Here is a 13,532-nt window from a genome sequence, read left to right on the forward strand (position 1 = left end):
AATCTACTTTGTGCACTTCCTCTGTAATCCCTCCTGGAAATGTAAGAACTCTACTTTGTGCACTTCCTCTGTAATCCCTCCTGGAAATGTAAGGACTCTACTTTCTGCACTTCCTTTTTCATTCCTCATGGAAATGTAAGAACTTTACCATATGCACTTCCTCTGTAATCCCTCCTGGAAATGTAAGAACTTTACATTGTGCACTTCCTCTGTAAATCCTCCTGGAAATGTAAGGACTCTACTTTGTGCACTTCCTCTTTAATTACTCCTGGAAATGTAAGAACTTTACTTTATGCACTTCCTCTGTACTCCCTCCTGGAAATGTAAGAACTTTACTTTATGCACTTCCTCTGTAGTCCCTCCTGGAAATGTAAGAACTTTACTTTATGCACTTCCACTGTAATCCCTCCTGGAAATGTAAGAAATTTACTTTGTTCACTTCCTCTGTAATCCCTCCTGGAAATGTAAGAACTTTACTTTATGCACTTCCTCTTTAATCCCTCCTGGAAATGTAAGAACTTTACTTTATGCACTTCCTATGTAATCCCTCCTGGAAATGTAAGAAATCTACTTTGTGCACTTCCTCTGTAATCCCTCCTGGAAATGTAAGAACGTTGTGCATTTCCTCTGTAATTCCTCCTGGAAATGTAAGAACTTTACATTATGCACTTCCTCTGTAATCCCTCCTGGAAATATAAGAACTTTACTTTATGCACTTCCTCTGTAATCCCTCCTGGAAATGTAAGAACTTTACTTTTTGCAATTCCTGTGTAAATACTCCTGGAAATGTAAGGACTCTACTTTCTGCACTTCCTCTTTAATTCCTCATGGAAATGTAAGAACTTTACTTTATGCACTTCCTCTGTAATCCCTCCTGGAAATGTAAGAACTTTACTTTGTGCACTTCCTCTGTAAATCCTCCTGGAAATGTAAGGACTCTACTTTGTGCACTTCCCCTTTAATTACTCCTGGAAATGTAAGAACTTTACTTTATGCACTTCCTCTGTAATCCCTCCTGGAAATGTAAGAACTTTACTTTATGCACTTCCTCTGTAATCCCTCCTGGAAATGTAAGGACTCTACTTTCTGCACTTCCTTTTTCATTCCTCTTGGAAATGTAAGAACTTTACCATATGCACTTCCTCTGTAATCCCTCCTGGAAATGTAAGAACTTTACATTGTGCACTTCCTCTGTAAATCCTCCTGGAAATGTAAGGACTCTACTTTGTGCACTTCCTCTTTAATTACTCCTGGAAATGTAAGAACTTTACTTTATGCACTTCCTCTGTAATCCCTCCTGGAAATGTAAGAACTTTACTTTATGCACTTCCTCTGTAGTCCCTCCTGGAAATGTAAGAACTTTACTTTATGCACTTCCACTGTAATCCCTCCTGGAAATGTAAGAAATTTACTTTGTACACTTCCTCTGTAATCCCTCCTGGAAATGTAAGAACTTTACTTTATGCACTTCCTCTTTAATCCCTCCTGGAAATGTAAGAACTTTACTTTATGCACTTCCTATGTAATCCCTCCTGGAAATGTAAGAAATCTACTTTGTGCACTTCCTCTGTAATCCCTCCTGGAAATGTAAGAACGTTGTGCATTTCCTCTGTAATTCCTCCTGGAAATGTAAGAACTTTACATTATGCACTTCCTCTGTAATCCCTCCTGGAAATATAAGAACTTTACTTTATGCACTTCCTCTGTAATCCCTCCTGGAAATGTAAGAACTTTACTTTGTGCACTTCCTCTGTAAATCCTCCTGGAAATGTAAGGACTCTACTTTGTGCACTTCCCCTTTAATTACTCTTGGAAATGTAAGAACTTTACTTTATGCACTTCCTCTGTAATCCCTCCTGGAAATGTAAGAACTTTACTTTATGCACTTCCTCTGTAATCCCTCCTGGAAATGTAAGAACTTTACTTCATGCACTTCCTCTGTAATCCCTCCTGGAAATGTAAGAACTTTACTTTATGCACTTCCTCTGTAATCCCTCCTGGAAATGTAAGAAATCTACTTTGTGCACTTCCTCTGTAATTCCTCCTGGAAATGTAGGAACGTTGTGCATTTCCTCTGTAATTCCTCCTGGAAATGTAAGAACTTTACTTTATGGACTTTCTCTGTAATCCCTCCTGGAAATGTAAGAACTTTACTTTTTGCACTTCTTCTGTAATTCCTCCTGGAAATGTAAGAACTTTACTTTATGGACTTCCTCTGTAATTCCTCCTGGAAATGTAAGAACTTTACTTTATGCACTTCCTCTGTAATCCCTCCTTTAAATGTAAGAACTTTGCTTTATGCACTTCCTCTGTAATCCCTCCTGGAAATGTATGAAATTTACTTTATGCACTTCCTCTGTAATCTCTCCTGGAAATGTAAGAACTTTACTTTATGCACTTCCTCTGTAATTCCTCCTGGAAACGTAAGAAATCTACTTTGTGCACTTCCTCTGTAATCCCTCCTGGAAATGTAAGAACGTTGTGCATTTCCTCTGTAATTCCTCCTGGAAATGTAAGAACGTTACTTTCTGCACTTCGCCTGTAATCCCTCCTGGAAATGTAAGAACTTTACTTTATGGACTTCCTCTGTAATTCCTCCTGGAAATGTAAGAACTTTACTTTATGCACTTCCTCTGTAATCCCTCCTGGAAACGTAAGAAATCTACTTTGTGCACTTCCTCTGTAATCCCTCCTGGAAATGTAAGAACTCTACTTTGTGCACTTCCTCTGTAATCCCTCCTGGAAATGTAAGGACTCTACTTTCTGCACTTCCTTTTTAATTCCTCATGGAAATGTAAGAACTTTACTATATGCACTTCCTCTGTAATCCCTCCTGGAAATGTAAGAACTTTACTTTTTGCACTTCCTATGTAATCCCTCCTGGAAATGTAAGAAATCTACTTTGTGCACTTCCTCTGTAATCCCTCCTGGAAATGTAAGAACGTTGTGCATTTCCTCTGTAATTCCTCCTGGAAATGTAAGAACTTTACATTATGCACTTCCTCTGTAATCCCTCCTGGAAATGTAAGAACTTTACTTTATGCATTTCCTCTGTAATCCCTCCTGGAAATGTAAGAACTTTACTTTTTGCAATTCCTCTGTAAATACTCCTGGAAATGTAAGGACTCTACTTTGTGCACTTCCTCTTTAATTCCTCATGGAAATGTAAGAACTTTACTATACGCACTTCCTCTGTAATCCCTCCTGGAAATGTAAGGACTCTACTTTCTGCACTTCCTCTTTAATTCCTCATGGAAATGTAAGAACTTTACTATATGCACTTCCTCTGTAAATGCTCCTGGAAATGTAAGAACTTTACTTTATGCACTTCCTCTGTAATCCCTCCTGGAAATGTAAGAACTTTACTTTGTGCACTTCCTCTGTAAATCCTCCTGGAAATGTAAGGTCTCTACTTTGTGCACTTCCCCTTTAATTACTCCTGGAAATGTAAGAACTTTACTTTATGCACTTCCTCTGTAATCCCTCCTGGAAATGTAAGAACTTTACTTTATGCACTTCCTCTGTAATCCCTCCTGGAAATGCAAGAACTTTACTTCACTTCCTCCGTAATCCCTCCTGGAAATGTAAGAAATCTACTTTGTGCACTTCCTCTGTAATTCCTCCTGGAAATGTAAGAACGTTGTACATTTCCTCTGTAATTCCTCCTGGAAATGTAAGAACTTTACTTTATGGACTTCCTCTGTAATCCCTCCTGGAAATGTAAGAACTTTACTTTTTGCACTACTTCTGTAATTCCTCCTGGAAATGTAAGAACTTTACTTTATGGACTTCCTCTGTAATTCTTCCTGGAAATGTAAGAACTTTACTTTATGCACTTCCTCTGTAATCCCTCCTGGAAATGTAAGAACTTTGCTTTATGCACTTCCTCTGTAATCCCTCCTGGAAATGTATGAACTTTACTTTATGCACTTCCTCTGTAATCCCTCCTGGAAACGTAAGAAATCTACTTTGTGCACTTCCTCTGTAATCCCTCCTGGAAATGTAAGAACGTTGTGCATTTCCTCTGTAATTCCTCCTGGTAATGTAAGAACGTTACTTTCTGCACTTCGCCTGTAATCCCTCCTGGAAATGTAAGAACTTTACTTTATGGACTTCCTCTGTAATTCGTCCTGGAAATGTAAGAACTTTACTTTATGCACTTCCTCTGTAATCCCTCCTGGAAATGTAAGAACTTTACTTTATGCACTTCCTCTGTAATCCCTCCTGGAAATGTAAGAAATCTACTTTGTGCACTTCCTCTGTAATCCCTCCTGGAAATGTAAGAATTCTACTTTGTGCACTTCCTCTGTAATCCCTCCTGGAAATGTAAGAACGTTGTGCATTTCCTCTGTAATTCCTCCTGGAAATGTAAGAACTTTACTTTCTGCACTTCCCCTGTAATCCCTCCTGGAAATGTAAGGACTCTACTTTGTTCACTTCCTCTGTAATCCCTCCTGGAAATGTAAGAACTTTACTTTGTGCACTTCCTCTGTAAATCCTCCTGGAAATGTAAGGACTCTACTTTTTGCACTAACTCTTTAATTACTCATGGAAATGTAAGAACTTTACTTTATGCACTTCCTCTGTAATCCCTCCTGGAAATGTAAGAACTTTACTTTATGCACTTCCTCTGTAATCCCACCTGGAAATGTAAGAACTTTACTTTACGCACTTCCTCTGTAATCCCTCCTGGAAATGTAAGAACTTTACTTTATGCACTTCCTCTGTAATCCCTCCTGGAAATGCAAGAACTTTAATTCACTTCTTCCGTAATCCCTCCTGGAAATGTAAGAAATCTACTTTGTGCACTTCCTCTGTAATCCCTCCTGGAAATTTAAGAACGTTGTGCATTTCCTCTGTAATTCCTCCTGGAAATGTAAGAACTTTACTTTATGGACTTCCTCTGTAATCCCTCCTGGAAATGTAAGAACTTTACTTTTTGCACTTCCTCTGTAATTCCTCCTGGAAATGTAAGAACTTTACTTTATGGACTTCCTCTGTAATTCCTCCTGGAAATGTAAGAACTTTACTTTTTGCACTTCCTCTGTTAATCCTCCTGGAAATGTAAGAACTCTACTTTGTGCACATCCCCTGTAATACCTCCTGGAAATGTAAGGACTCTACTTTCTGCACTTCCTCTTTAATTCCCCCTGGAAATGTAAGAACTTTACCTTATGCACTTCCTCTGTAATCCCTCCTGGAAATGTAAGAACTTTACTTTTTGCACTTCCGCTGTAAATACTCCTGCAAATGTAAGAACTCTACTTTGTGCACATCCCCTGTAATCCCTCCTGGAAATGTAAGGACTCTACTTTCTGCACTTCCTTTTTAATTCCTCATGGAAATGTAAGAACTTTACTATATGCACTTCCTCTGTAATCCCTCCTGGAAATGTAAGAACTTTACTATATGCACTTCCTCTGTAATCCCTCCTGGAAATGTAAGAATTTTACATTGTGCACTTCCTCTGTAAATACTCCTGGAAATGTAAGGACTCTACTTTGTGCACTTCCTCTTTAATTACTCCTGGAAATGTAAGAACTTTACTTTATGCACTTCCTCTGTAATCCCTCCTGGAAATGTAAGAACTTTACTTTATGCACTTCCTCTGTAATCCCTCCTGGAAATGTAAGAACTTTACTTTATGCACTTCCACTGTAATCCCTCCTGGAAATGTAAGAAATCTACTTTGTACACTTCCTCTGTAATCCCTCCTGGAAATGTAAGAACTTTACTTTATGCACTTCCTCTGTAATCCCTCCTGGAAATGTAAGAACTTTACTTTTTGCACTTCCTATGTAATCCCTCCTGGAAATGTAAGAAATCTACTTTGTGCACTTCCTCTGTAATCCCTCCTGGAAATGTAAGAACGTTGTGCATTTCCTCTGTAATTCCTCCTGGAAATGTAAGAACTTTACATTATGCACTTCCTCTGTAATCCCTCCTGGAAATGTAAGAACTTTACTTTATGCACTTCCTCTGTAATCCCTCCTGGAAATGCAAGAACTTTACTTCACTTCCTCCGTAATCCCTCCTGGAAATGTAAGAAATCTACTTTGTGCACTTCCTCTGTAATTCCTCCTGGAAATGTAAGAACGTTGTACATTTCCTCTGTAATTCCTCCTGGAAATGTAAGAACTTTACTTTATGGACTTCCTCTGTAATCCCTCCTGGAAATGTAAGAACTTTACTTTTTGCACTACTTCTGTAATTCCTCCTGGAAATGTAAGAACTTTACTTTATGGACTTCCTCTGTAATTCTTCCTGGAAATGTAAGAACTTTACTTTATGCACTTCCTCTGTAATCCCTCCTGGAAATGTAAGAACTTTGCTTTATGCACTTCCTCTGTAATCCCTCCTGGAAATGTATGAACTTTACTTTATGCACTTCCTCTGTAATCCCTCCTGGAAACGTAAGAAATCTACTTTGTGCACTTCCTCTGTAATCCCTCCTGGAAATGTAAGAACGTTGTGCATTTCCTCTGTAATTCCTCCTGGAAATGTAAGAACGTTACTTTCTGCACTTCGCCTGTAATCCCTCCTGGAAATGTAAGAACTTTACTTTATGGACTTCCTCTGTAATTCGTCCTGGAAATGTAAGAACTTTACTTTATGCACTTCCTCTGTAATCCCTCCTGGAAATGTAAGAACTTTACTTTATGCACTTCCTCTGTAATCCCTCCTGGAAATGTAAGAAATCTACTTTGTGCACTTCCTCTGTAATCCCTCCTGGAAATGTAAGAATTCTACTTTGTGCACTTCCTCTGTAATCCCTCCTGGAAATGTAAGAACGTTGTGCATTTCCTCTGTAATTCCTCCTGGAAATGTAAGAACTTTACTTTCTGCACTTCCCCTGTAATCCCTCCTGGAAATGTAAGGACTCTACTTTGTGCACTTCCTCTGTAATCCCTCCTGGAAATGTAAGAACTTTACTTTGTGCACTTCCTCTGTAAATCCTCCTGGAAATGTAAGGACTCTACTTTTTGCACTTCCTCTTTAATTACTCATGGAAATGTAAGAACTTTACTTTATGCACTTCCTCTGTAATCCCTCCTGGAAATGTAAGAACTTTACTTTATGCACTTCCTCTGTAATCCCACCTGGAAATGTAAGAACTTTACTTTACGCACTTCCTCTGTAATCCCTCCTGGAAATGTAAGAACTTTACTTTATGCACTTCCTCTGTAATCCCTCCTGGAAATGCAAGAACTTTAATTCACTTCTTCCGTAATCCCTCCTGGAAATGTAAGAAATCTACTTTGTGCACTTCCTCTGTAATCCCTCCTGGAAATTTAAGAACGTTGTGCATTTCCTCTGTAATTCCTCCTGGAAATGTAAGAACTTTACTTTATGGACTTCCTCTGTAATCCCTCCTGGAAATGTAAGAACTTTACTTTTTGCACTTCCTCTGTAATTCCTCCTGGAAATGTAAGAACTTTACTTTATGGACTTCCTCTGTAATTCCTCCTGGAAATGTAAGAACTTTACTTTTTGCACTTCCTCTGTTAATCCTCCTGGAAATGTAAGAACTCTACTTTGTGCACATCCCCTGTAATACCTCCTGGAAATGTAAGGACTCTACTTTCTGCACTTCCTCTTTAATTCCCCCTGGAAATGTAAGAACTTTACCTTATGCACTTCCTCTGTAATCCCTCCTGGAAATGTAAGAACTTTACTTTTTGCACTTCCGCTGTAAATACTCCTGCAAATGTAAGAACTCTACTTTGTGCACAACCCCTGTAATCCCTCCTGGAAATGTAAGGACTCTACTTTCTGCACTTCCTTTTTAATTCCTCATGGAAATGTAAGAACTTTACTATATGCACTTCCTCTGTAATCCCTCCTGGAAATGTAAGAACTTTACTATATGCACTTCCTCTGTAATCCCTCCTGGAAATGTAAGAATTTTACATTGTGCACTTCCTCTGTAAATACTCCTGGAAATGTAAGGACTCTACTTTGTGCACTTCCTCTTTAATTACTCCTGGAAATGTAAGAACTTTACTTTATGCACTTCCTCTGTAATCCCTCCTGGAAATGTAAGAACTTTACTTTATGCACTTCCTCTGTAATCCCTCCTGGAAATGTAAGAACTTTACTTTATGCACTTCCACTGTAATCCCTCCTGGAAATGTAAGAAATCTACTTTGTACACTTCCTCTGTAATCCCTCCTGGAAATGTAAGAACTTTACTTTATGCACTTCCTCTGTAATCCCTCCTGGAAATGTAAGAACTTTACTTTTTGCACTTCCTATGTAATCCCTCCTGGAAATGTAAGAAATCTACTTTGTGCACTTCCTCTGTAATCCCTCCTGGAAATGTAAGAACGTTGTGCATTTCCTCTGTAATTCCTCCTGGAAATGTAAGAACTTTACATTATGCACTTCCTCTGTAATCCCTCCTGGAAATGTAAGAACTTTACTTTATGCATTTCCTCTGTAATCCCTCCTGGAAATGTAAGAACTTTACTTTTTGCAATTCCTCTGTAAATACTCCTGGAACTGTAAGGACTCTACTTTGTGCACTTCCTCTTTAATTCCTCATGGAAATGTAAGAACTTTACTATACGCACTTCCTCTGTAATCCCTCCTGGAAATGTAAGGACTCTACTTTCTGCACTTCCTCTTTAATTCCTCATGGAAATGTAAGAACTTTACTATATGCACTTCCTCTGTAAATGCTCCTGGAAATGTAAGAACTTTACTTTATGCACTTCCTCTGTAATCCCTCCTGGAAATGTAAGAACTTTACTTTGTGCACTTCCTCTGTAAATCCTCTTGGAAATGTAAGGACTCTACTTTGTGCACTTCCCCTTTAATTACTCCTGGAAATGTAAGAACTTTACTTTATGCACTTCCTCTGTAATCCCTCCTGGAAATGTAAGAACTTTACTTTATGCACTTCCTCTGTAATCCCTCCTGGAAATGCAAGAACTTTACTTCACTTCCTCCGTAATCCCTCCTGGAAATGTAAGAAATCTACTTTGTGCACTTCCTCTGTAATTCCTCCTGGAAATGTAAGAACGTTGTGCATTTCCTCTGTAATTCCTCCTGGAAATGTAAGAACTTTACTTTATGGACTTCCTCTGTAATCCCTCCTGGAAATGTAAGAACTTTACTTTTTGCACTACTTCTGTAATTCCTCCTGGAAATGTAAGAACTTTACTTTATGGACTTCCTCTGTAATTCTTCCTGGAAATGTAAGAACTTTACTTTATGCACTTCCTCTGTAATCCCTCCTGGAAATGTAAGAACTTTGCTTTATGCACTTCCTCTGTAATCCCTCCTGGAAATGTATGAACTTTACTTTATGCACTTCCTCTGTAATCTCTCCTGGAAATGTAAGAACTTTACTTTATGCACTTCCTCTGTAATCCCTCCTGGAAACGTAAGAAATCTACTTTGTGCACTTCCTCTGTAATCCCTCCTGGAAATGTAAGAACGTTGTGCATTTCCTCTGTAATTCCTCCTGGAAATGTAAGAACGTTACTTTCTGCACTTCGCCTGTAATCCCTCCTGGAAATGTAAGAACTTTACTTTATGGACTTCCTCTGTAATTCGTCCTGGAAATGTAAGAACTTTACTTTATGCACTTCCTCTGTAATCCCTCCTGGAAATGTAAGAACTTTACTTTATGCACTTCCTCTGTAATCCCTCCTGGAAATGTAAGAAATCTACTTTGTGCACTTCCTCTGTAATCCCTCCTGGAAATGTAAGAATTCTACTTTGTGCACTTCCTCTGTAATCCCTCCTGGAAATGTAAGAACGTTGTGCATTTCCTCTGTAATTCCTCCTGGAAATGTAAGAACTTTACTTTCTGCACTTCCCTTGTAATCCCTCCTGGAAATGTAAGGACTCTACTTTGTGCACTTCCTCTGTAATCCCTCCTGGAAATGTAAGAACTTTACTTTGTGCACTTCCTCTGTAAATCCTCCTGGAAATGTAAGGACTCTACTTTTTGCACTTCCTCTTTAATTACTCATGGAAATGTAAGAACTTTACTTTATGCACTTCCTCTGTAATCCCTCCTGGAAATGTAAGAACTTTACTTTATGCACTTCCTCTGTAATCCCACCTGGAAATGTAAGAGCTTTACTTTACGCACTTCCTCTGTAATCCCTCCTGGAAATGTAAGAACTTTACTTTATGCACTTCCTCTGTAATCCCTCCTGGAAATGCAAGAACTTTAATTCACTTCTTCCGTAATCCCTCCTGGAAATGTAAGAAATCTACTTTGTGCGCTTCCTCTGTAATCCCTCCTGGAAATTTAAGAACGTTGTGCATTTCCTCTGTAATTCCTCCTGGAAATGTAAGAACTTTACTTTATGGACTTCCTCTGTAATCCCTCCTGGAAATGTAAGAACTTTACTTTTTGCACTTCCTCTGTAATTCCTCCTGGAAATGTAAGAACTTTACTTTATGGACTTCCTCTGTAATTCCTCCTGGAAATGTAAGAACTTTACTTTTTGCACTTCCTCTGTTAATCCTCCTGGAAATGTAAGAACTCTACTTTGTGCACATCCCCTGTAATACCATCTGGAAATGTAAGGACTCTACTTTCTGCACTTCCTCTTTAATTCCCCCTGGAAATGTAAGAACTTTACCTTATGCACTTCCTCTGTAATCCCTCCTGGAAATGTAAGAACTTTACTTTTTGCACTTCCGCTGTAAATACTCCTGCAAATGTAAGAACTCTACTTTGTGCACATCCCCTGTAATCCCTCCTGGAAATGTAAGGACTCTACTTTCTGCACTTCCTTTTTAATTCCTCATGGAAATGTAAGAACTTTACTATATGCACTTCCTCTGTAATCCCTCCTGGAAATGTAAGAACTTTACTATATGCACTTCCTCTGTAATCCCTCCTGGAAATGTAAGAATTTTACATTGTGCACTTCCTCTGTAAATACTCCTGGAAATGTAAGGACTCTACTTTGTGCACTTCCTCTTTAATTACTCCTGGAAATGTAAGAACTTTACTTTATGCACTTCCTCTGTAATCCCTCCTGGAAATGTAAGAACTTTACTTTATGCACTTCCTCTGTAATCCCTCCTGGAAATGTAAGAACTTTACTTTATGCACTTCCACTGTAATCCCTCCTGGAAATGTAAGAAATCTACTTTGTACACTTCCTCTGTAATCCCTCCTGGAAATGTAAGAACTTTACTTTATGCACTTCCTCTGTAATCCCTCCTGGAAATGTAAGAACTTTACTTTTTGCACTTCCTATGTAATCCCTCCTGGAAATGTAAGAAATCTACTTTGTGCACTTCCTCTGTAATCCCTCCTGGAAATGTAAGAACGTTGTGCATTTCCTCTGTAATTCCTCCTGGAAATGTAAGAACTTTACATTATGCACTTCCTCTGTAATCCCTCCTGGAAATGTAAGAACTTTACTTTATGCACTTCCTCTGTAATCCCTCCTGGAAATGCAAGAACTTTACTTCACTTCCTCCGTAATCCCTCCTGGAAATGTAAGAAATCTACTTTGTGCACTTCCTCTGTAATTCCTCCTGGAAATGTAAGAACGTTGTACATTTCCTCTGTAATTCCTCCTGGAAATGTAAGAACTTTACTTTATGGACTTCCTCTGTAATCCCTCCTGGAAATGTAAGAACTTTACTTTTTGCACTACTTCTGTAATTCCTCCTGGAAATGTAAGAACTTTACTTTATGGACTTCCTCTGTAATTCTTCCTGGAAATGTAAGAACTTTACTTTATGCACTTCCTCTGTAATCCCTCCTGGAAATGTAAGAACTTTGCTTTATGCACTTCCTCTGTAATCCCTCCTGGAAATGTATGAACTTTACTTTATGCACTTCCTCTGTAATCCCTCCTGGAAACGTAAGAAATCTACTTTGTGCACTTCCTCTGTAATCCCTCCTGGAAATGTAAGAACGTTGTGCATTTCCTCTGTAATTCCTCCTGGAAATGTAAGAACGTTACTTTCTGCACTTCGCCTGTAATCCCTCCTGGAAATGTAAGAACTTTACTTTATGGACTTCCTCTGTAATTCGTCCTGGAAATGTAAGAACTTTACTTTATGCACTTCCTCTGTAATCCCTCCTGGAAATGTAAGAACTTTACTTTATGCACTTCCTCTGTAATCCCTCCTGGAAATGTAAGAAATCTACTTTGTGCACTTCCTCTGTAATCCCTCCTGGAAATGTAAGAATTCTACTTTGTGCACTTCCTCTGTAATCCCTCCTGGAAATGTAAGAACGTTGTGCATTTCCTCTGTAATTCCTCCTGGAAATGTAAGAACTTTACTTTCTGCACTTCCCCTGTAATCCCTCCTGGAAATGTAAGGACTCTACTTTGTGCACTTCCTCTGTAATCCCTCCTGGAAATGTAAGAACTTTACTTTGTGCACTTCCTCTGTAAATCCTCCTGGAAATGTAAGGACTCTACTTTTTGCACTTCCTCTTTAATTACTCATGGAAATGTAAGAACTTTACTTTATGCACTTCCTCTGTAATCCCTCCTGGAAATGTAAGAACTTTACTTTATGCACTTCCTCTGTAATCCCACCTGGAAATGTAAGAACTTTACTTTACGCACTTCCTCTGTAATCCCTCCTGGAAATGTAAGAACTTTACTTTATGCACTTCCTCTGTAATCCCTCCTGGAAATGCAAGAACTTTAATTCACTTCTTCCGTAATCCCTCCTGGAAATGTAAGAAATCTACTTTGTGCACTTCCTCTGTAATCCCTCCTGGAAATTTAAGAACGTTGTGCATTTCCTCTGTAATTCCTCCTGGAAATGTAAGAACTTTACTTTATGGACTTCCTCTGTAATCCCTCCTGGAAATGTAAGAACTTTACTTTTTGCACTTCCTCTGTAATTCCTCCTGGAAATGTAAGAACTTTACTTTATGGACTTCCTCTGTAATTCCTCCTGGAAATGTAAGAACTTTACTTTTTGCACTTCCTCTGTTAATCCTCCTGGAAATGTAAGAACTCTACTTTGTGCACATCCCCTGTAATACCTCCTGGAAATGTAAGGACTCTACTTTCTGCACTTCCTCTTTAATTCCCCCTGGAAATGTAAGAACTTTACCTTATGCACTTCCTCTGTAATCCCTCCTGGAAATGTAAGAACTTTACTTTTTGCACTTCCGCTGTAAATACTCCTGCAAATGTAAGAACTCTACTTTGTGCACAACCCCTGTAATCCCTCCTGGAAATGTAAGGACTCTACTTTCTGCACTTCCTTTTTAATTCCTCATGGAAATGTAAGAACTTTACTATATGCACTTCCTCTGTAATCCCTCCTGGAAATGTAAGAACTTTACTATATGCACTTCCTCTGTAATCCCTCCTGGAAATGTAAGAATTTTACATTGTGCACTTCCTCTGTAAATACTCCTGGAAATGTAAGGACTCTACTTTGTGCACTTCCTCTTTAATTACTCCTGGAAATGTAAGAACTTTACTTTATGCACTTCCTCTGTAATCCCTCCTGGAAATGTAAGAACTTTACTTTATGCACTTCCTCTGTAATCCCTCCTGGAAATGTAAGAACTTTAC

Source organism: Phyllobates terribilis, unplaced genomic scaffold, assembly GCF_046119375.1.
Source record: "Phyllobates terribilis strain yellow unplaced genomic scaffold, ASM4611937v1 Scaffold_284__1_contigs__length_2488782, whole genome shotgun sequence".
NCBI classification, from domain to species: domain Eukaryota; kingdom Metazoa; phylum Chordata; class Amphibia; order Anura; family Dendrobatidae; genus Phyllobates; species Phyllobates terribilis.